The following is a 22,944-nucleotide window of genomic DNA, read 5'->3' as shown; positions in this document are numbered from 1 at the left end:
TCTATCCCCCGAGCAATAAAACCAACATTCCGTTGGCCTTCTTGATCACCTGCTGCACCTGCATACTAACTTTTTGATTTTCTTGCACTAGGACCCCCAGATCCCTTTGTACTGCAGTACTTTGCAGTTTCTCGCCATTAAGATAATAACTTGCTCTCTGATTTTCCTGCCAAAGTGCATAACCTCACATTTTCCAATATTGTATTGCATCTGCCAAATCTCCGCCCACTCACCCAGCCTGTCTATATCCCCTTGTAGGTTTTTTATGTCCTCCTCACTCTCTACTTTCCCTCCCATCTTTGTCTCATCTGCAAACTTTGACATGTTACAGTCGATCCCCTCCTCCAAATCGTTAATATAGATTGTAAAGAGTTGGGGACCCAGCACCGACCCCTGCGGAACACCACTAGCTACTGGTTGCCAGTCCGAGAATGTACCATTTATCCCAACTCTCTGCTTCCTGTTCGATAACCAATCCTCCACCCGTGCCAGAATATTACCCCCAATCCAGTGATTCTTTATCTTGAGCAATAATCTTTTATGTGGCACCTTGTCGAATGCCTTCTGAAAGTATAAATACACTACGTCCACTGGTTCCCCTTTATCCACCCTGTACGTTATGTCCTCAAAGAACTCAAGCAAATTTGTCAGACATGACTTCCCCTTCATAAAGCCATGCTGACTTTGTCCTATTAAATTATGTTTATCCAAATGTTCCGCTACTGCCTCCTTAATAATAGACTCCAAAATTTTACCCACCACAGATGTTAGGCTAACTGGCCTATAATTTCAAGCCTTCTGCCTACTCCCCTTTTTAAATAAGGGTGTTCCATTAGCAGTTTTCCAATCTGCCGGGACCATTGCCGAGTTCAGAGAATTTTGGATCCTATTCTCATTGTCGGTTTGTTAAATCGTGAAGCCTCTGTGGAATGGTTTAATGTTTCTACAGATCATTCAATTCTCTATTTGTTCACCTACACTGTTCACTTCATCTACAAATCATGGAATAAACAGAATCGAATGCCTCTTCCAGACAGATCTCTCAACAATTGGGATTCCTTTTCCTGCAATTATAAAGTAAAGGGATAGATGGCGGGATTGTTCAATTAACAAGCCGCTAACATCACACTTATTATCTACAGATAAATAGAAGGACTCCTGATTCCAGCAGATACAGTGCAAACTACGAACATACGGACATACGAATTAAGAGAAGGATTAAGCCATTCGGCCCGTCAAGCCTGCTCTGCCATTTTTTAAGATCATGGCTGAACTGATTGTGACCTCAATCTTACTTTCCCGTTTACCTCCTATAACCTTTGACTCCCTTGTTAATCGGGAATCTATCTAACTCAGCATTAAAAATGCTCAATGACCCTGCCTCGAGCGCTCTCTGGGGAAGGGAGTTCCACAGACTCAGGACCCTTGGAGAGAAAAAAATCTCATAATCTCCGTCTTAAATGGGAGGCCCCTTAGTTTTAAACTGTGACCCCTGGTTCTAGTCTCTCCCATAAGGGGAAACATCCTCTCAGCATCTACGCCTTCTGGTCCCCTCAGGATATTGTATGTTTCAATATGACGACCTCTCATTCTGCTAAACTCCAGTGTGTGCAGGCCCAACTCGTCCAACATTTCCTCATAAGATAGCTCCCTCATCCCAGGAATCAGTCGATTGAACCTTCTCTGAACCGCCTCCAAGGCAATTATGTCCTTTCATAAATAAGGAGACCGAAACTGCACGCAGTATTCCAGATGTGGTTTCACCAATGCCCTGTACAACTGGAGCAAAACATCACTGCTTTTATTTTGCATTCCCCTTGCAATAAATGACAACATTCCATTTGCCTTCCTAATCATTTGTTGTATCTGCATACTAACTTTTTGAGATTCTTGTACGAGGACCCCCAGGTCCCTCTGCACTTAAGAGTTCTGCAATCTCTCTCCATTTAAATAATATACTGCTCTTCTGTTCCTCCTGCCAAAGTGGGCAAGTTCACATTTTCCCACATTATACTCCAGCTGTCAATTTTTTGCCCACTCACTTAACCTATCTATATCCCTTTGCAGATTCCTTACGTCCTCTTCACAACTTACTTTCCTACCTTCATTTGTGTCATCAGCAAATTTAGCAACCATACATTCGGTCCCTTCATCCAAGTAATTAATACAGCATAATATCGAAACATTTAATTTCACAGTGAAGTCCAGTAACAGTCAGCGCATTCATCCAGAGTGAAGCAGAGAAGGAGATGTGAAAGAGGCAGCAGCAAACTCAGTTCAGTAACCAGACATCTGAAGCGGCGTCAGAAACACACATAATGAAATAATATTTCATAACAGTGATCACCAATAAATACATTGAAATCCAAGTTAAACTGAAACATATTATTGGGGATGGAAGACACGCGCTGCCTCCTTGTGAACACTGAGACCTTGATCTGTCTCATTATCAATCACTGAAAACACATTGATGAAAACATATTCCACGACAGGTTAGTTCAACAACAATAAACTGTTATCAGCTCCTGATGGTCTCATATCAACTCTTAGCCCAGACACCTGATTGCAATACATTCAGTACAGAGAAAAATCCAGTGACAATGCCAGTGTTGGATATACAATGTTCATTACAGATATCTGGACTGTGATGGAATACTCTCCACTTGCCTGGATGAGTGCAGCTACAACAGCACTCAAAAAGCTCGACACCATCCAAGATAAAGCAGCCCGCTTGATTGGCACCCTGTCCACCACCCTAAACATTCACTCCCTTCACCACCGGCGCACTGTGGCTGCAGTGTGTACCATCCACAGGATGCACTGCAGCAACTCGCCAAGGCTTCTTCGACAGCACCTCCAAAACCCGCGACCTCTACCACCGAGAAGGACAAGAGCAGCAGGCGCGTGGGAACAACACCACCTGCACGTTCCCCTCCAAGTCACACACCATCTTGACTTGGAAATATATCTCCGTTCCTTCATTGCCGCTGGGTCAAAATCCCCGCACTCCCTTCCTAACAGCACTGTGGGAGAACCTTCACCGCACGGACTGCAGCGGTTCAAGAAGGCGGCTCACCACCACCTTCTCAAGTGCAATTATGGATGGGCAATAAATGCCGGCCTCACCAGCGACGCCCACATCCCATGAACGAATAGAGAAAAAAATGCACCTCCTACAAGATCCATTCCATCATTCAACCAACAAAACAGAACAGGTAACTGTTAAAATATGCAGGGTGAAGGAACAATTTTCCAAGTACAGCAGCAGAGGTAACACCGATTTACACCATTAACAGATGAGATAACGGCTTACCCGGAACACCAATGGCTGCAAGAACAGGATAATAAATGCGTGTTATCTGAAAAATTACTGGATATTCCATTTCTGTGAGAAGCACTGATTTCTGTTACCCTGGAAACCACAGCTCCAGCAGGCACTCTGAGCTGATCCATTCCAACAAGCCCTGATTTATACAGGGGATAAGTCTCCACTGACACGGTTATACTCCTGACCATTGCTATTAGTTGCAGTCAGTTTAACAAACACATTACATCAGCAGCTTTGACTCCGATGTAAATAATGTGGCGAATAAAACACAAACATCTCAAAGTCCAGGATATTATCTGAATCAGATCTCTCTCGGGAATAAAGTTTAAATCTGTTCTCATACAAGACTGATCCAATAATAATGCGCGGGTCCATTTACAGTTTTTATACAATTGTATTGACCATGTTCACTCCTGGTGGTTCATTCATAAATATTACCGATTCTCCGCAGTGTCGACTGAATCCAGGGACACAAGCAGACCCGTTTCACTCTGTTCCTTCAGTATCCCAGTTAAAATATGAATTGTGAGTCTCTGACACGGGGACAGTTAAAGGGCAGGTTGAGGATTGCAGCCCAGAAATGACTGTGGGTGATATTAGGGGACGGACACTGAACGTGTCCCATTGACATTCCTCTCTCCGCTATTTTACTGCAGATGTTTACCCGTTTATTCTACATTGGTTAACGGCTGCATTAAAATTGGTCCCGTGTAAAACCGAGCTGAGCTCATGACCCGATTTGACCTCCATCACAAAGGCCCCGTGATTCTATCACCCGTCTCCATTCCTTCCTCAGCCCATTGCCATTGAAACCTTCATCAAGGCCTCTGTCCCCTCCAGACTCCATTCCTCCAATTCACTCCTGACCGGCCACACAACCTCCACCTTCCATAAACGTGAGCTCGTCCAAGGCTCTGTTGTCCGTGTCCAACCAGCACCAGGTACTGCTCGGCCTCACTGACCCTCACTGGCTCCTAGTTCCATATCCCTTAAATTTAAAATCCTCATCCTTGGGTTTAAAACCCTCCATAGCCCACCCATCCCCGTCTCCATACCTGCAGACAACTCACCCGTCGCCTCTTCATTAATCGGACACTGGTCTCTTTTGCTGGGACTTCCCTCACTTGGTTCCATTCACCTATCTGATCAGAGCCAGGAGAAGCTTCTCTTCTCAACCCAAGACCATTATCTCTGATGTTTCTAAAGGTTCAGTCCTTGGCTCCCTCCTCTTCATAAGAACATAAGAACAAAAGAAATAGGAGCAAGAGCAGTCCAATCGGCCCCTCGAGCCTGCTCCGCCATTCAATAAGATCATCGCTGATCTGATCTTAACCTCAAATCTAAATTCATGTCCAATTTCCTGCCCGCTCCCCGTAACCCCTAATTCCATTTACTTCTAGGAAACGGTCTATTTCTGTTTTAAATTTATTTAATGATGTAGATTCCACAGCTTCCTGTGACAGCAAATCCCACAGACCTACTACCCTCTGAGTGAAGAAGTTTCTCCTCATCTCAGTTTTGAAAGAGCAGCCTCTTATTCTAAGATTATGCCCCCTAGTTCTAGTTTCACCGATCCTTGGGAACATCCTTACCGCATCCACCCTATCAAGCCCCTTCATAATCTTATATGTTTCAATAAGATCGCCTCTCATTCTTCTGAACTCCAATGAGTAGAGTCCCAATCTACTCAACCTCTCCTCATATGTCCACCTCCTCATCCCCGGGATTAACCGAGTGAACCTTCTTTGTACTGCCTCGAGAGCAAGTATGTCTTTTCTTAAGTATGGAGACCAAAACTGTATGCAGTATTCCAGGTGAGGTCTCACCAATACCTTATATAACTGCAGCAATACCTCCCTGTTTCTATATTCTATCCCCCGAGCAATAAAAGCCAACATTCCGTTGGCCTTCTTGATCACCTGCTAACTAACTTTTTGATTTTCTTGCACTAGGACCCCCAGATCCCTTTGCACTGCAGTGCTTTCCAGTTTCTCGCCTTTAAGATAACAACTTGCTCTCTGATTTTTCCTGCCAATGTGCATAACCTCACATTTTCCAATATTGTATTGCATCTGCCAAATCTCCGCCCACTCACCCAGCCTGTCTATATCCCCTTGTAGGTTTTTATGTGCTCCTCACTCTCTACTTTCCCCCCCATCTTTGTATCATCTGCAAACTTTGATATGTTACACTTGGTCCCCTCCTACAAATCGTTAATATAGATTATAAAGAGTTGGGGACCCAGCACCGACCCCTGCAGAACACCACTGGCTACTGGTTGCCAGTCCGAGAATGAACCGTTTATCCCAACTCTCTGCTTCCTGTTGGATAACCAATCCTCCACCCATGCCAGAATATTACCCCCAATCCAGTGATTCTTTACCTTGAGCAATAATCTTTTATGTGGCACCTTATCGAATGCCTTCTGGAAGTCGAAATACACTACGTCCACTGGTTCCCCTTTATCCACCCTGCACGTTATGTCCTCAAAGAACTGATGCAAATTTGTCAGACATGACTTCCCCTTCGTAAAGCCATGCTGACTTTGTCCTATTAAATTATGTTTATCCAAATGTTCAGCTGCTGTCTCCTTGATAATAGATTGCAGAATTTTACCCACCACAGATGTTAGGCTAACTGGTCTATAATTTCCAGCCTTCTGCCTGCTACCCTTTTTAAATAAGGGTGTTACATTAGCAGTTTTCCAATCTGCCGGGACCTTTGCCGAGTCCAGAGAATTTTGGAAAATTATTACCAAAGCATCCACAATCCCTACTGTCACTTCCCTCAAGAGCCTCGGATGTAAGCCATCACGTCCAGGGGATTCATCCGCCTTGCGTCCCATTATTTTACTGAGTACCGATTCCTTAGTGATTTTAATCGTATTTAGCTCCTCCCCCCCCTCGAGCCCCCTGTTTGTCCAGTGTTTGGATATTCTTAGTACATGCTTCCTCATCGACATGCTGCCCTTTGGTGACACAGTACGCAGACATGGACCAGCTTTCAGATGGACGCTGACAAAACCACTGCCTCTCTTGACACTTCCAATATCCTTGTGTTGTCAGGCCCACATTCTGTTTTAGATGAGCCACAATTCACTCAAGTTAAAAATTGGGAAGTCATGATCTTTGGCCCCAAAATCTCCACATCCTTGCCAGGAATTCCATCCCCATCCCTGGCTTTTTGATTGGTGAGTTGCTCACCAACCACCGAAGCCCTTACTGACCTGCATTGGATTCCAGTCTCCTAAGCCTGTAATTTATTTATATTCTTTCTTACACTTAATTGAATCAGGGCCTCACCCCTCCCTATCTCTGTAAACTCCCCAGTCCGACAGCCCCTCCCAAACACTCTACTCCTCCACCTCTGGCCACTTGTGCATCCGCAGTCCATTTGTCCTATTTTTGAAAGCCGTGCCTTCAGCCATGGCCACGCTCCTGAATGCCCTCCCGAAGCCCCTCCATCGCCCTCTCCTCCTTTCAGGTGTCAGACGTGGCTCAGTGTTCGCAGTCTCATCTGTGAGTTAGAAAGCTGTGCATTGAAGTCCAATTCCAGAGACTTGAACACATAATCCGGGCTGACATTGCAGTGCAGTACTGAGGGGCCACCAGTGCAGGTTAGTAGTGAGGTCGTGGTGCACTGTCGGAAAGTCACGACTGAGGGAGTGTAATACTGTCAGAGGCTCAGTACTGAAGGAGTGCTGCATTGTCGGGCAGTCAGTACCGAGGGAATGTTGCAATGTCGGATGGTCAGTATTGAGGGAGTGCTGCATTGTAGGAGGGTCAGTACTGTGGGAGTTTTGAACTGTGGGAGAGTCAGTACTGAGGAAGTGCTGCACTGTCGGAGGGTCAGTACTGAGGAAGTGTTGCACTGTCGGAGGGTCAGTACTGAGGAAGTGCTGCACTGTCGGAGGGTCAGTACTGAGGAAGTGTTGCACTGTCGGATAGTAAGTACTAAGGAAGTGCTGCACTGTCGGAGAGACAGTACTAAGGAAGTGATGCACTGTCAGAGACTCAGTACTGAGGGACTGGCACTCTGTTGGATGGTCAGTGCTGTGGGATCTCAGTACTGTTGAGGATCAGTACTGAGGGAGTGCTACACTGTCGGAGGTTTCGTACTGAGGGAGTGGTACATTGTCGGAGGGTTAATACTGAAGGAGTGCTACACTGTCGGAGGCTTCATACTGAAGGAGTGCTACACTGTCGGAGGCTTCGCACTGAGGGAGTGCTACAGTGTCGGAGGGTTAGTACTGAAGGAGTGCTACACTGTCGGAGGCTCAGTATTGAGGGAGTTTTGCACTGACGGAGAGTCAGTACTGAGGAAGTGTTGCACTGTTGGAGAGTCAGTACTGAGGAACTGTTGCACTGTTGAGTGGTCAGTACTGAGGGAGTGGCACTCTGTTGGATGGTCAGTGCTGCGGGAGCTCGGTACTGTTGGAGCAGCAGTACTGTGGGAGCGCTGTACTGTCGGAGGTGCCAACAGTAGGATACGTTAAATCGAGGGCCCATCTACCCTCTCAGATAGATGTAAAAGATCCCATAGCAATATTCGAAAAAGTGCAGGGGAGTTCATTCCGGTGTCCTGGCAAATATTTATCCCTCAACCAACATTACTGCAGCCGATTTTCTGGACATTTATCTCATTGCAGTGTGTGGGATGTTGCTGTGTGCCAATTGTCTGTCACGTTTCCTACATTACCACAGTGACTACACTTCACAATGTTCTTCATTGACTGTTCTGGGCGTCCTGACACCTTGAATAGCGCATTATAAAGGCAAGTTCTTTCCTTCTTTCAGACCTTTCATGAAACCTATTTATTGCTTCAAGCTTTTGTCATCCCTCCTAATATCACCTTCTTCGGCCGGGGGTCCATTTTTGTCCTTCAGACATCGAAATTCTACTCTTGAAAACCAATCTTAACCCCTCCTACTCTCCATTTACTTCTCTTCCTTTAAACACCCTCCTTAAAACCACTCTTTCACCAGTCCTCCTGATATATTGTTACTCCTTTTACTTCTCCGTGAATCCCCTTGGGAATGTTTATTAAATAAAGGGCGGACTGTGAATTATTTTTTATTTTTGTATTCGTTCGTGGGATGTGGGCGTCGCTGGAAAGGCCAGCATTTATTGCCCATCCCTAATTGCCCTTGAGAAAGTTGTGGTGAGCCGCCTTCTTGAACCGCAGCAGACCGTGTGGTGAAAGTTCTCACTCCCACAGTGCTATTAGTTAGGGAGTTTCAGGATTTTGACCCAGCGACGATGAAGGGACGGCGATATATTTCCAAGTCGGGATGGTGTGTGACTTGGAGGGGAACGTGCAGGTGGTGTTGTTCCCATGTGCCAACTGTCCTTGTCCTTCCAGATGGACGAGGTCGCGGGTTTAAGAGATGCTGTCGAAAAAGCCTTGGGGTGTTGCTGCAGTGCATCCAGTGGATGGTACACACTGCAGCCACAATTCGCCGGTGGTGAATGGAGTGAATGTTTGGGGTGGTGGATGGGGTACCAATCAAGCGGGCTTCTTTGTCCTGGATGGTGTCGAGCTTCCTGAGTGTTGTTGGAGCTGCACTCATCCAGGCAAGTGGAGAGTATTCCATTACACTCCTGACTTGTGCTTTGTAGCTGATGGAAATGCTTTGGGGAGTTAGGACGTGAGTCACTCGCCGCAGATTACCCAGCCTCTGACCTGCTCTTGTAGCCACAGCATTTAGGTGGCTGGTCCAGTTCAGTTCCTGGTCAATGGTGACCCCCAGGATGTTGATGGTGGGGGATTCGGCGATGGTAATGCTGTCGAATGTTAAGGGGAGGTGGTTAGACTCTCTCTTGTTCGAGATGGTCATTGTCCGGCAGTTGTCTGACGCAAATGTTACTGCCACTTATGAGCCCAAGCCTGGATGTTGTCCAGTTCTTGCTGCATGCAGTCATGGACCGCTTCACGATCTGAGGGGTTGCGAATGGAACTGAACACTGCGCAATCATCAGCGAACATCCCCATTTCTGAATTTACGATGGAGGGAAGGTCATTGATGAACCAGCTGAAGATGGTTGGGCCTTGGACATTGCCCTGAGGAACTCCTGCTGCATTGTCCTGGGGCTGAGATGATTGGCCTCCAACAACCACTACCATCTTCCCTTGTGCTAGGTATGACTCCAGCCACTGGAGAGTTTACCCCCTGATTCCCATTGACTTCAATTTTACCATTGCTCCTTGGTGTCACACTCGGTCAAATGCTGCCTTGATGTCAAGGGCAATCACTCTCACCTCACCTCTCGAATTCAACTCATTTGTTTGCACCAAGGCTGTAATGAGGTCTGGAGCCGAGTGGTCCTGACGGAACCCAAACTGAGCATCGGTGAGCAGGTTATTGGTGAGTAAATGCCGCTTGATAGCACTGTCAACGACACCTTCCATCACTTTGCTGATGATTGAGAGTAGACTGATGGGGCGGTAATTGGCCGGATTGGATTTGTCCTGCTTTTTGTGGACAGGACATACGTCGGCAATTTTCCACATTGTCGGGTAGATGCCAGTGTTGTAGCTGTACTGGAACAGCTTGGCTGGAGGCGCAGCTGGTTCTGGAGCACAAGTCTTCAGCACTACAGTCGGGATGTTGTCGGGGCCCATAGCCTTTGCTGTATCCAGTGCACTCAGCCGTTTCTTGATATCAATTGGAGTGAATCGAATTGGCTGAAGACTGGCTTCTGTGATGGTGGGGATATCGGGAGGAGGATGTGATGGATCATCCAATCGGCACTTCTGGCTGAAAATGGTTGCAAACGCTTCAGACTTGTCTTTTGGACTCATGTGCTGGACTCCGCCATCATTGAGAATGGGGATGTTTGCAGAGCATCCTCCTCCCGTTAGTTGTTTCAGTGTCCACCACCATTGACGACTGGATGTGACAGGACTGCAGAGCTTTGATCTGATCCGTTGGTTGTGGAATCGTTTCGCTCTATCTATAGCATGTTGATTCCGCTGTTTAGCATTCACGTAGTCCTGAGTTGTAGCTTCACCAGGTTGGCACCTCATTTTTAGGGACTCTCAGTGCTGCTCCTGGCATGCTCTTCTCCACTCCTCATTGAACCAGGGTTGATCCCCTGGTTTGTTGGTAATGGTAGAGTGAGGAATATGGCGGGCCATGAGGTTACAAATTGTGCTGGAATACAATTCTGCTGCTGCTGATGGCCCACAGTGCCTCCTGGATGCCCAGTTTTGAGCTGCTCGATCTGTTCTGAATCGATCCCATTTAGTACGGTGGTAGTGCCACACAACACGTTGAATGGTGTCCTCAGTGCGAAGATGGGACTTCATCTCCACGAGGACTGTGCGGTGGTCACTCTTACCAACACTGTCCTGGACAGATGCATTTGCGACAGATAGATTGGTGAGGACGAGGTCAAGTCAGTTTTTCCCTCTTGTTGGTTCGCTCACCACCTGCTGCAGGCTCAGTCTCGCAGCTATGTCCTTCAGGACTCAGCCAGTAGTGGTGCTACCGAGCCACTCTTTGGTGATGGACATTGAAGTCCCCCACCCAGAGTACATTTTGTGCCCTTGCTGCCCTCAGTGCTTCCTCCAAGTGGTGCTCAACATGGAGGAGGATGGTAAGCGGTAATCAGCAGGAGATTCCCTTGCACCATGTTTGACCTGATGCCATGAGATTTCATGGGGTCCAGAGGCAATGTTGAGGACTCTCAGGGACACTCCCTCCTGACTGTATATCACTGTACCACCACCTCTGGTGGGTCAGGACAAACGCAGGGATTGTGATGGAAGAGTCTGTGACGTTGGCTGAAAGATCTGATTCTGGCAAAATCAGGATGTTGCCTGACTAGTCTGTGGGACAGCTCTACCAATTTCGGCACAAGTCCCCAGATGTTGGTGAGGAGGAGTTTGCAGGGACGACTGGGCTTGGTTTGCCGTTGTCTTGTCCTTTGCCAGGTGGTCCGTCCGGTTTTATTCTTATTATGACTTTTCGTAGCGAGATTTTGCAACTGAGTGGCTTGCTCGGCCATTTCAGAGAGCAATTCAGAATCAACCACATTGCTGTGGGTCTGGAGTCATATATTGGGCAGACCGTGTAAGGATGGCAGGTTTCCTTCCCTAAAGGGCATTAGTAAACCAGATGGATTTTTACGACAATCCGGTAGTTTCATGGTCACCATTATTGATACTAGTATTTTAATTCCAGATTTGTATTTAATTAATTGAATTTAAATTCACCAGCTGCCTTGGTGGGATTTGAACTCATACTGCTAGATTTTTAGTTCAGTCACAGAACCACGATGCTGCCGTACCCTTTTAACATGGTTACCAGTTTACAGGGAATAAAGTTAGAATTAATTAGTTAAATTGAACGTGGTGACCTAAGTACAGGGAATAAAGTTGGAGTTAATTGTTAAATTGACAGTGAATAAATTTAAAGATAACTGTTAAATTGAACATGTTAACCAGTATACAGGAAACAATTTTCCAGATATTTGTTAAACTGAACATGGTAACCAGTATACGGGGGTTAAATTTCCAGGTAATTGTTAAATTGACCATGATGACTCGTATACCGGAAAGAAAGTTACAATTAATTAGTTAAATGGAACATGGTAACCAGTATACAGGGAATAAAGTTACATCTAATTGTTATATTGAATATGGCAACCAGTACGCAGAAAATAAAATAACAGTTAATTGTTAAATTGAACATGGTAAAAAGTATACTGGCAATAAAATTGCACTTAATTGATAAATTGAACATGGTAACCAGTATACTGGGAAAAAAGTTGCAATTAATCAGTTAAATTCAACATGGTAAGCAGTGGACAGGAAATAAAGTTACAGATAATTAGTTAAATTGAACATGGTCACCAGGATACACGGAAAAATGTTACAGATATTTTTTAAATTGAACATAGTAACCAATTTACAGGGAATAACGTTACAGGTATTTGTTCAATTGACATGGCAACCAATATACAGAGAATAAAGTTCGAGCTAATTGTTAAATTGATCATGGCAATCAGTATGCAGGGAATAAAGTTACAGTTAATTGTTAAATTGATCATGGCAACAAGTATACGGGGAATAAAGTTACAGTTAATTAGTTGAATTGGACATGGTAACCAGTATGCAGGGAATAAAGTTACAGTTAATTGTTAAATTGGACATGTTAACCAGTATACAGGGAATAAAGTTACAGTCATTTGTTCAATTGTGATGGCAACCGGTATTCAGGGAATAAAGTTCGAGCTAATTGTTAAATTGATCAGGGCAATCAGTTTACAGGGAATAAAGCTACAGTTAATTAGTTGAATTGGACATGGTAACCAGTATACATGGAGTAAATTTACAGGATTTTTTTGGATTGAACATGATAACCGGAATATAGGTAAAAAAGTTACAGTTAATTATTAAATTGAACATGGTAACCAGGATACAGGGAATACATTTACAATAGTTAGGTAAATTAAAAATGGTAACTAGTATAGAGGAAATATAGTTACAGTTAATTGTTAAATTGAACATGGTAACCTGTATACAGAGAATAAAGTTACAATTAGTCCTTAAATTCAACAAGGTTACCTGTGTACAGGGAATAAAGTTAAAAATAATGGTTAAATTGGACACGGTGACCAGTATACAGGGAATAAAGACACAGTTAATTGTTAAATTGAACATGGTAACCAGTATACAGGGAATAACGTTACAGTCATTTGTTGAATTGTGATGGCAACCGGTATTCAGGGAATAAAGTTCTAGTTAATTGTTAAATTGATCATGGCAATCAGTATAGAGGGAATAAAGTTAAAGTTAATTAGTTCAATTGGACATGGTAACAATTATACAGGGAACAAAGTTAGAGTTAATTATTGGAATTTAAAATGGTAACCAGTATACAATGGACAACGTTACAGCAAATTACTTAATTTGGACATGGTAACCAGTATACAGGGAATCAATTTACAATTAATTGTTAAATTGGACCTGGTAACCAGTATACTGGGAATAATGTTACAGTTAATTGTTAAATTGAACATGGTAGCAAGTATACAAGGAATAATGTTACAGATAATTAGTTGAATTGAAAACGGTAACCAGTATACAGGGATGTGGCTAGTGGAGTCCCGCAGGGATCTGTCTTGGGGGCCTCAATTTTTCAAAATAGTTATTAACGACTTAGATGAAGGCATAGAAAGTCTCATATGTAAGTTTGCCGATGACACAAAGATTGGTGGCATTGTAAGCAGTGCAGATGAAAACATAAAATTAAAAAGCGAATTTGATAGATTAGGTGAATGGGCAAAACTGCGGCAAATGGAATTCAATGTAGACAATTGTGAGGTCATCCACTTTGGATCAAAAAAGGATGGAACAGAGTAGTTTCTAAATGGTAAAAAGTTAAAAACAGTGGATGTCCAAAGAGACCTAGGGGTTCAGGTACATAGATCATTGAAGTGTCATGAACAGGTACAGAAAATAATCAATATGGCTAATGAAATGCGCGCCTTTATATCTAAAGGACGAAAGTACAAGGGGGCAGAAGTTATGCTGCAGCTATACAAAACCATGGTTAGACTGCACCTGTGAGTAGTTCTGGTCACCGCACCTTCAGAAGGACATATTAGCCTTGGAGGGAGTGCAGCATAGGTTTACTATAATGATACCCGGATTTCAAGGGTTGAATTACGAGGATAGATTACACAAATTGGGGTTGTATTCGCTGGAGTCTAGATGGTTAAGGGATAATTTGATCGAAGTTTATAAGATATTAAGGGGAACGGATAGGGTGGATAGAGAGAAACTATTTCCGCTTGTCGGGGATTCTCGGAGTCGGGAGCACAGTCTAAAAATTCGAGCCAGAAATTTTAGGAGCGAGATTAGAAACATTTCTACACACAGACGTGATAGAAGTTTGGAACTCACTTCCACAAATGGCAATTGATACTGGCTCAATTGCGAAATTATATCTGAGATTGATAGCTTTTTGGCAATGAAAGGTATTAAGGGATATGGGCCAAAGGCAGGTGTATGGAGTTAGATCACAGATCAGCCATGATCTTCTCAAACGGCGGAGCAGGCACGAGGGGCTGAATGGCCTACTCCTGTTCCTATGTTCCTATGATATTATTTATATGGAATTCTGACAGGTATTTGATAAGTTTCCACACAAGAGACTGTTGGCAAAAATGAAAGCGCATGGAACTTGAGGCAAAGTATTGACATGGGTAGAGAATTGGTTAGGAGATAGGAATCAGAGAGTGGGGATAATGGGTACATACTCCAATTGGCAAGATGGGACTCGTGGTGTCCCCCAGGGATCTGTAACTGGGGTCTCAGCTTGTCACCATATTTATCAATGTTTTAGATGAAGGAACAGACAGTCGTATATCCAAGTTTGCTGATGACACTAAGTTAGGTGGTACAGTAAGTAGTGTGGATGAAAGTGGAAAGTTGCAAAGGGACATTGATAGTTAAGTGAGTGGGCAAAACTATGGCAGATGGAGTTCAATGTGGGGTAATCCTCGTTGGAACTATGGTCAGGATATTTTCCAAATGGTAAGAAGCTCGGAACTGTGGAGAAGCAGAGAGAATTAACGGTTCATTTACATAAATCAGTAAAAGCTAACGGACGGGTCCAAAAATAATTTAAAAGGCTAACGGAATGTTAGCCTTTATCTCAGGGGGCTGGAATATAAAGAAGTGGAAGTTATGTTCCAGTTATATAAAGCTCTGGTTCGACTGTGTCTGGAGTAACTGCGTTCAGTTTTCGACACTGCACCTAAGGAAAGATAGATTGGCCTTGGAGGGGGTGCAGAGCAGATTCACCAGAATGTTACTGGGGCGAGAAAGGTTAAATTATGAGGACAGGCTGCAGAGATTGGGCTCATATTCCCTCGTGTATAGAAGATTGAGGGGCGGTCTGAGCGAGCTGTTTAACATGTTTAAATAATTCGATAGAATAGAGAGAGAGAATCAATTTCCTCTGGAGAATGAAGAACGAGGGGAACATAACCTTAAAATTAGAACCATGCCATTCAGGTTCGAAATCAGGAAGCACTTTTTTACACAAAGGGCAGTAGAAGTCTGGAACTCTGTCCCCCAAAAGGCTGTGGATGCTGGGGGTCAATTGAAGCTTTCAAGACTGAGATCGATAGATTTTTGTTGGGTGAGGGTATCGAGGGATAGGGAGCAAAGACGGGTAAATGGATTTGAGGTACAGATCATCGATGATCTAATTGAAGGGCGGAACAGGTTCAAGGTGCTGAATGGCCTCCTCCTGTTCCCAATGGAAATGTTGAAAATATGCTTTGTTGAGGCTGTGACGTCTGGGTCAACCCCTGTCCAAACAAGGCAGGCCACATTTGGGAGTTTAATAACTTTGAAATGAACATTTTTCTTTTGTGACTTGTGCAACTTCGATCATTTGAATAGTTATGAAAGAGAATCAATGCAGTCATTCCAACTTCTGGCTGATAACCAAAGCAGAGGTTCCTGTAGTGTAGTGGTTATGACGTTTGTTTTACACGTGAAAGGTCCCTGGTTCAATTCCAAGCAAAAACATGATGTTGGGGCAAATTTATTTTTTCTCTGTGAAATAGCCGGTCCTGTTAAATTTAAGGAGCATTGAACATTTTAAACCGAGCCCTTAAGAATACAGTGTGCAAAATGAGAAGGGTTAAAAAGATCATCGCACAAAAGAAATTATTAAAGTTTTCCAACTTCCCTCAGTCGCCTTTCATTCTGCAACATAACGTTATCAGTTAATTCATGGTGATTAAAACAACCATTGTTTTTTTTTCCCCACAGACTTTGAGTTCGTTCATGCGACCAATATAACAAGTGATCAAAAGTTGCTTCCCTGACCGGGAATCGAACCCGGGTCGCGGCGGTGAGAGCGCCGAATCCTAACCACTAGACCACCAGGGAGGTCTGGTGGTTAGGATTCGGCGCTCTCACGGTCTGGTGGTTGGTTTATCAGAAATAATATGGATTTCCCTTTCTCTGTGATTCAGCTTTTAATTATTTTTAGCTCATGATAGCGGATATTCCCGTCATTAAATAGGAATAAAGTACAATAGGCTCAGGAAAACCCGGGGAGGTGGCAACCCGCTCACCGAGCCTTTCCAGCAGCATTTATCTTACCAAGCACTGGAGTGAGTGAAACTTTCTCCGGTTTGGTTGGGGGGGGGCGGTTCGCAATGTGGAAAAGGTGGCGAATGAGTGAGTCATTTATCAGTCAGGATGGCCGAGCGGTCTAAGGCGCTGCGTTTAGGTCGCAGTCTCCTTTGGAGGCGTGGGTTCGAATCCCACTTCTGACATCGGTTATTTTGACTCCGATTTTATTTGTTGCTTGAGCTGCAGTTGATTTTTCGGCCCAGTTGATTTGCTCTTCCCGCAATAACCAACCCGGTCTCCATCCACGGCACGTTTTGACGCAGACCGGCTCATCCCGAAACCGAGCTTTCAACAAAAATATGCTGGAAAGACAAGGCGGTCATTCAACAAATATGGAGAGAATGGACACTTGGGGAAATGTGCCAAAGGAACAGGAGAAGGCCATTCAGCCCCTCGTGCCTGCTCCGCCATTTGATAAGATCATGGCTGATCTGTGACCCTTCCCCAGTGTCAGGGAGAGAAGCGTCTAATTCCCTCATTTATTTATTGGAGGAAACATACACATACACACTTATTAATTCAAAATCAGCCTGCAGCTCCACACGCACAGAGATAAACATCGGGAAATAGGCAAACCGGTTTCTCAGAGAATTGCCTGTACCTCCACGGTCGAATGTAAGGGCTTTTGTTGTTCGCTTTCGTTCCACACCTTGGAATTCAGGAGAATCTGGTACATGATTTGTCGGACAAGGCACGGGCGCGATGGCCCGAATGGCCTGCTTCTGAGCTGCATCCTTCTACGATTCTAAACTCAGCCCCTGGTGTGTTGACCTTTTTGCAAGGAGGTTGGAATATAAGAATAAGGAAGTCTTGCTGCAATTAAATAGGGCTTTGGTGAGAACACACCTGGAGTACTTTGTTGTCGTCTACTTGGATTTTAGCAAGGCTTTTGACAAGGTCCCAATTGACAGACTGGTCAAAACAGATGTGATTGCACCAGAGAGGGTACAGAGGAGATTTACGAGGAGGTTGCCAGGGCTGGAGAATTTTGGCTGTGAGGAAAGATTGGATAGACTGGGGTTGTTTTCTTTGGAACAGAGGAGGCTGAGGGGTAATTTAATTGAGGAGTACAAAATTATGAAGGGCCGAGATAGAGTGGATGGGAAGGACCAATTTACCTTATCAGGGAGATCAATAACCAGGGGGCATAGATTTAAAGTGATTGATAGAAGGATTAGAGGGGAGCTGAGGAGAAGTCTTTTCACCCAGAGAGTGGTGGGGGTCTGGAACTCACTTCCTGAAAGGGTGGGAGATGCAGAATCCCTCGTTACATTTAAAAAATATTTAGCTATGCGCCTGCAGTGGTGTAACCTCCAAAACCACGAACCGAGTGCTGGAAAATGGGATTGGACTCGATGGCTCATTTACGGCCGGCGCGAACGCGATGGTCCGAATGGCCTCCTTCTGTGCCGCAAATTTGCGATGATTCTACAAAATTGACAATGCTTTTTATGAGATTAAATTCCCTGACTGGGCATCGCATCGGGGCCACGGCGGTGAAAGCGCCAAATCCAAAGCACTGGACCACCAGGGAATGCATATAATGTTTCTAAATATATCTGGGAGTTTGTATTTGGTCCAAATAATATTTCTGGTTTGGTGACTCTGTTAGTTGCAAATGTATTCCATGTATCTGTCGTATATATTTATTAATTTATTTATTTATTTATTTTTTATTCGTTCACGGGATGTGGGCGTCGCTGGCAAGGCCGGCATTTATTGCCCATCCCTAATTGCCCTTGAGAAGGTGGTGGTGAGCCGCCTTCTTAAACCGCTGCAGTCCGTGTGGTGAAGGTTCTCCCACAGTGCTGTTAGGAAGGGAGTTCCAGGATTTTGACCCAGCGACAATGAAGGAACGGCGATATATTTCCAAGTCGGGATGGTGTGTGACTTGGAGGGGAACGTGCAGGTGGTGTTGTTCCCATGCGCCTGCTCCCCTTGTCCTTCTAGGTGGTAGAGGTCGCGGGTTTGGGAGGTGCTGTCGAAGAAGCCTTGGCGAGTTGCTGCAGTGCATCCTGTGGATGGTACACACTGCAGCCACAGTGCGCCGGTGGTGAAGGGAGTGAATGTTTCGGGTGGTGGATGGGGTGCCAATCAAGCGGGCTGCTTTATCTTGGATGGTGTCGAGCTTCTTGAGTGTTGTTGGAGCTGCACTCATCCAGGCAAGTGGAGAGTATTCCATCACACTCCTGACTTGTGCCGTGTAGATGGTGGAAAGGCTTTGGGGAGTCAGGAGGTGAGTCACTCGCCGCAGAATACCCAGCCTCTGACCTGCTCTCGTAGCCACAGTATTTATATGGCTGGTCCAGTTAAGTTTCTGGTCAATGGTGACCCCCAGGATGTTGATGGTGGGGGATTCGGCGATGGTAATGCCGTTGAATGTCAAGGGGAGGTGTTTAGACTCTCTCTTGTTGGAGATGGTCATTGCCTGGCACTTATCTGGCGCGAATGTTACTTGCCACTTATCAGCCCAAGCCTGGATGTTGTCCAGATCTTGCTGCATGCAGGCTCGGATTGCTTCATTATCTGAGGGGTTGCGAATGGAACTGAACACTGTGCAGTCATCAGCGAACATCCCCATTTCTGACCTTATTATGGAGGGAAGGTCATTGATGAAGCAGCTGAAGATGGTTGGGCCTAGGACACTGCCCTGAGGAACTCCTGCAGCAATGCCTTGGGGCTTGGATGATTGGCCTCCAACAACCACTACCATCTTCCTTGTGTGTATATATTCCAAAGCTACTTTTGGCGCTGATAAGAGTCCATATAATTCCGCAATTAATGTTTTATTTGCGTTTTCACAATAACAAGTCTGTCTCACTGGTTCCCCAGTGTCAGGGAGGGAAGTGTCTAATGCCCTCTTTTATTTAATGTTACAAACAGAAGACAAACACTCGTATTCGTTCAAAATCAACCTGCAGGTGGACACACACACAGAGATAAACACAGCTAATGATATGGATGTCATGTTGGGATTGCTGCACATGCATACCCAGGGCCGAGTTTACTGCAATGACAGACAAGAGTGCTACGTTCGTTCACGCCCGGCTAGCTCAGTCGGTAGAGCATGAGCCTCTTACTCTCAGGGTCATGGGTTCTCTTTTAAACTTTTTATGTTGCTTTTAGGAGCGAACCCCAGCTCTGACGCGCCCCGACCTCCCGTGCAGTGTCACCGCGCACATTGTGGCCGCGCCCGGGCTGATTTATCTCTCTCACACCCGGGACCGCTGAGTCTGCTGTACCGTGATCACCAACTCATCCAGTTTGTGAATTTAAACCGGAACAGGTGCCTCGCAAAGGGCAAGAGAAGTCGGGAAGGCTGCAACCTCTGATAAAATTTCATTCCCATTAGAGGTTTGTGCATCTGAATCCCTGACACTTTCTGCATTTTTTAAAAGTTTTGACATTCACTGTACAGGACGCGGCACCAAGAGGCTCGTCTCTTACACTCACAGTGATGCGAAGGGCCGTTTTCACTTGTAAAACAGCTATTGTGATATTGTGATATTGGCTTCGACTCCCTTAACAGTGGAAAGAGTTTGTCTAACTACCTTTCAAAATCCACAAAAATCTTCCATATACCAAGGAATACAAGTATGTAACCGCTCCTCATAATTTAACCCTTCGAGCCCTGCTAACATTCTGGTAAATCTGGGCTGCGCTCCTTCCAAGGCCAATATGCCCTTTTAGAGTAAAAGGGAATAAAACTTGAAATGAGCGTCACTGAGGATCAGTTTTCTCTCACTCAAAGTTATCTGTTTAGTGAAGTAAAAGATGCCGCTTTTCAATAATAAGGAAGCAGCCACTGTCGCCCTTTTTGGCAGGGGAAAGAAACTCCTCCATGGAGGTTAATGGAGAGCAAGTTTCAATATAATATTTCCACTCGGGAACCTTTCACGTGTAAAGCAAACGCGATAACCGCTCTACTAAGGAAACCGCTACATCTCATTAAAAACAATGGGGAACTGACTGAGTCTCCTGTCTCTGTTCTGATTTGGAATGCGTTGCTTCTCCGTCCAGCAACACTTAATATGTTACAACACAGAAGGAGTTCATTCGGCCCATCGTACCTGTGCTAGCTCTTTGAAAGAGCTATCCAAGTAGTCCCACCACCCATAAGCTCTCTTTCCTCATAAGCCCTGCAATTTTTTTTCCTTTTCAAGTATTTATCCAATCCCGTTTTGAAAGTTACTATTGAATCTGCTTCCACCGGCCTTTCAGGCAGCGCATTCCAGATCATAACAACTCGCTGTGTAAATTATGTTCCCTCATGTCGCCTCTGGCGCTTTTGCCAATTACCTGAAATCTGTGTCCTCTGGTTACCGACCCTTCTGCCACTGAAAACAGTTTCTCCTTATTTGCTCTATCAAAACCTTTCATGATTTTGAACACTTCTATCAAATCTCCCCTTAACCTTCTCTGCTCTAAGGGGATAATTCCAGCTTCTCCATTCTCACCACATAACTGAAGTCCCTCATCCCTGTTACCATTCTAGTAAATCTCCTTTGCACCCCCTCCAAGGCCTTGACATCTTTCCTAAAGTGCGTTGCCCAGAATTGAACACAATACTCCAGCTGCAGACTAACCAGTGTTTTATAAACGTTAAGCATAACTTTGTTAAATAAGAACATTAGAAATAGGAGCAAGAGTAGGCCAATCGGCCCCTCGAGCCTGCTCCGCCATTCAATAATATCATGGCTGATCTGATCCTAATCTCAAATTTAAATTCATGTCCAATTTCCTGCCCGCTCCCCGTAACCCCTAATTCCCTTTACTTCAAGGAAACTGTCTATTTCTGTTTTAAATTTATTTAATGATGTAGCTTCCACAGCTTCCTGGGGCAGCAAATTCAACAGACCTACTACCCTCTGAGTGAAGAAGTTTCTCCTCATCTCAGTTTTGAAAAAGCAGCCACTTATTCTAAGATTATGCCCCCTAGTTCTAGTTTCCCCCATCCTTGTGAACATCCTTACCGCATCCACCCGATCAAGCCCCTTCACAATCTTATATGTTTCAATAAGATCACCTCTCATTCTTCTGAACTCCAATGCTTTTGTACTCTGTGCCTCTATTAATAAAGTCAATTTCACCAGGCTGACTATGTCCTCCTGAAGTCTGATACTATACACCATATTGTTTACTATATTCCCGAGTTTCGTGTCATCTGCAAACTTTGAAATTATACCCTGTATACCCAAGTCCAGGATATTAATGTATGTATCAAAAATGAAAACATTTTGCAGTGCGACTTGTGTGATTTTAAGCCGTGTTTACAAAACATCTTCTCATAATTTAACGCATTGCACCCTGGTAACAATCTGGTGAATCTGTGCTGCACTCCTTCCAAGGCCAATATATCCTTTCAGATTAAAAGGGGATAAACTTGAAATAAGCGTCACTGTGGATCAGTTTTCGCTCACTCAAAGTTATCTGTTGAGTGAAATAAAAGAAAGCGCTTTTAAAGAATAAGGAAGCAGCCACTATCGCCCCTTTTGACAGGCCGATTTTGTGGGTACTTTATCAAACGCCTTTTGAAAGGCCATATACACAACATCAACCACATTGCCCTCATCAGCGCTCTCTGTTAACTCAGCACAAAACTAAATCATGATTTGCTTTTAACAAATCCACAGTGGCTTTCTATTATCAATCCACACTTGTCCAAATGACTATTAATTTTGTCCCAGATTATCATTTCTAAATGCTTCCCACCTCCATGGTTTAACTGACTGGCCTGTAGTTGCTGGGTTAATCCTTACACCCTTTTTTGAACAAGGGTGGAACATCTGCAATTCTCCAGTTCTCTGGCACCAAACCCTGTATCTAAGGAGGATTGAAAGATTATGGCCAGGACCTCTGCAATTTACACCCTTACTTCCCTCAGCAACCTCGGATGCATCCCATTCGGACCGGGTGACTTCTCTACTTTAAGTACAGCCAGCCTTTCTAGTATCTCCTCTTTATCAATTTTCACCCCATCCAGTATCTCAACTACTTCCCCTTTTACTGTGATTTAAGTAGCATTTCCTTCCCCAGTAAAGATAGATGCAAAATACTCATTTAGTACCTCAGCCATGCCCTATGCCTTCATGCGCAGATCTCCTTTTTGGTCCCGAATCGGTCTTACCCCTCCTCTTACTACCCGTTTACTATTTATATGCCTATAGAAGACTTTTAATGACTTGATGAGGGGATCGAGTATAATGTATCCAAGTTTGCTGATGATACAAAGGTGGATGGAGAACTAAGATGTGAGGACACAAAGATTCTGCAAAGGGATATAGACAGTTTAAATGAGTGGGCAAGAAGGTGGCAGATGCAGTATAATGTGGGAAAATGTGAGGTTATTCACGTTGGTAGGAAGAACAGAAAAACAGATTATTTTTGAAATGGTGAGAAACTATTAAATGTTGATGTCCAGAGAAACTTAGGTGTCCTGGACACCTGAACT

The 22,944-nt window shown here is 44.5% G+C and overlaps 2 non-coding genes across 2 annotated transcripts; one reads left to right on the top strand and one right to left on the bottom strand.

The window, feature by feature from the left end:
• Window positions 1-16,172: 16,172 nt before the first annotated feature.
• On the bottom strand, window positions 16,173-16,244 carry trnae-cuc (transfer RNA glutamic acid (anticodon CUC)). The gene has a single exon. It is a non-coding gene; the product is annotated as a tRNA-Glu (tRNA).
• Window positions 16,245-16,553: 309 nt separating this feature from the next.
• trnal-uag (transfer RNA leucine (anticodon UAG)) lies at window positions 16,554-16,636 on the top strand. Its single transcript has one exon. It is a non-coding gene; the product is annotated as a tRNA-Leu (tRNA).
• The last annotated feature ends 6,308 nt before the right edge of the window (window positions 16,637-22,944 follow it).

The sequence above is a fragment of the Heptranchias perlo genome, unplaced genomic scaffold (assembly GCF_035084215.1).
Source record: "Heptranchias perlo isolate sHepPer1 unplaced genomic scaffold, sHepPer1.hap1 HAP1_SCAFFOLD_138, whole genome shotgun sequence".
Lineage (NCBI taxonomy): Eukaryota > Metazoa > Chordata > Chondrichthyes > Hexanchiformes > Hexanchidae > Heptranchias > Heptranchias perlo.
Note: the sequence above shows the minus strand (reverse complement) of the source record. Positions and strands in the feature narration are given on the sequence as shown.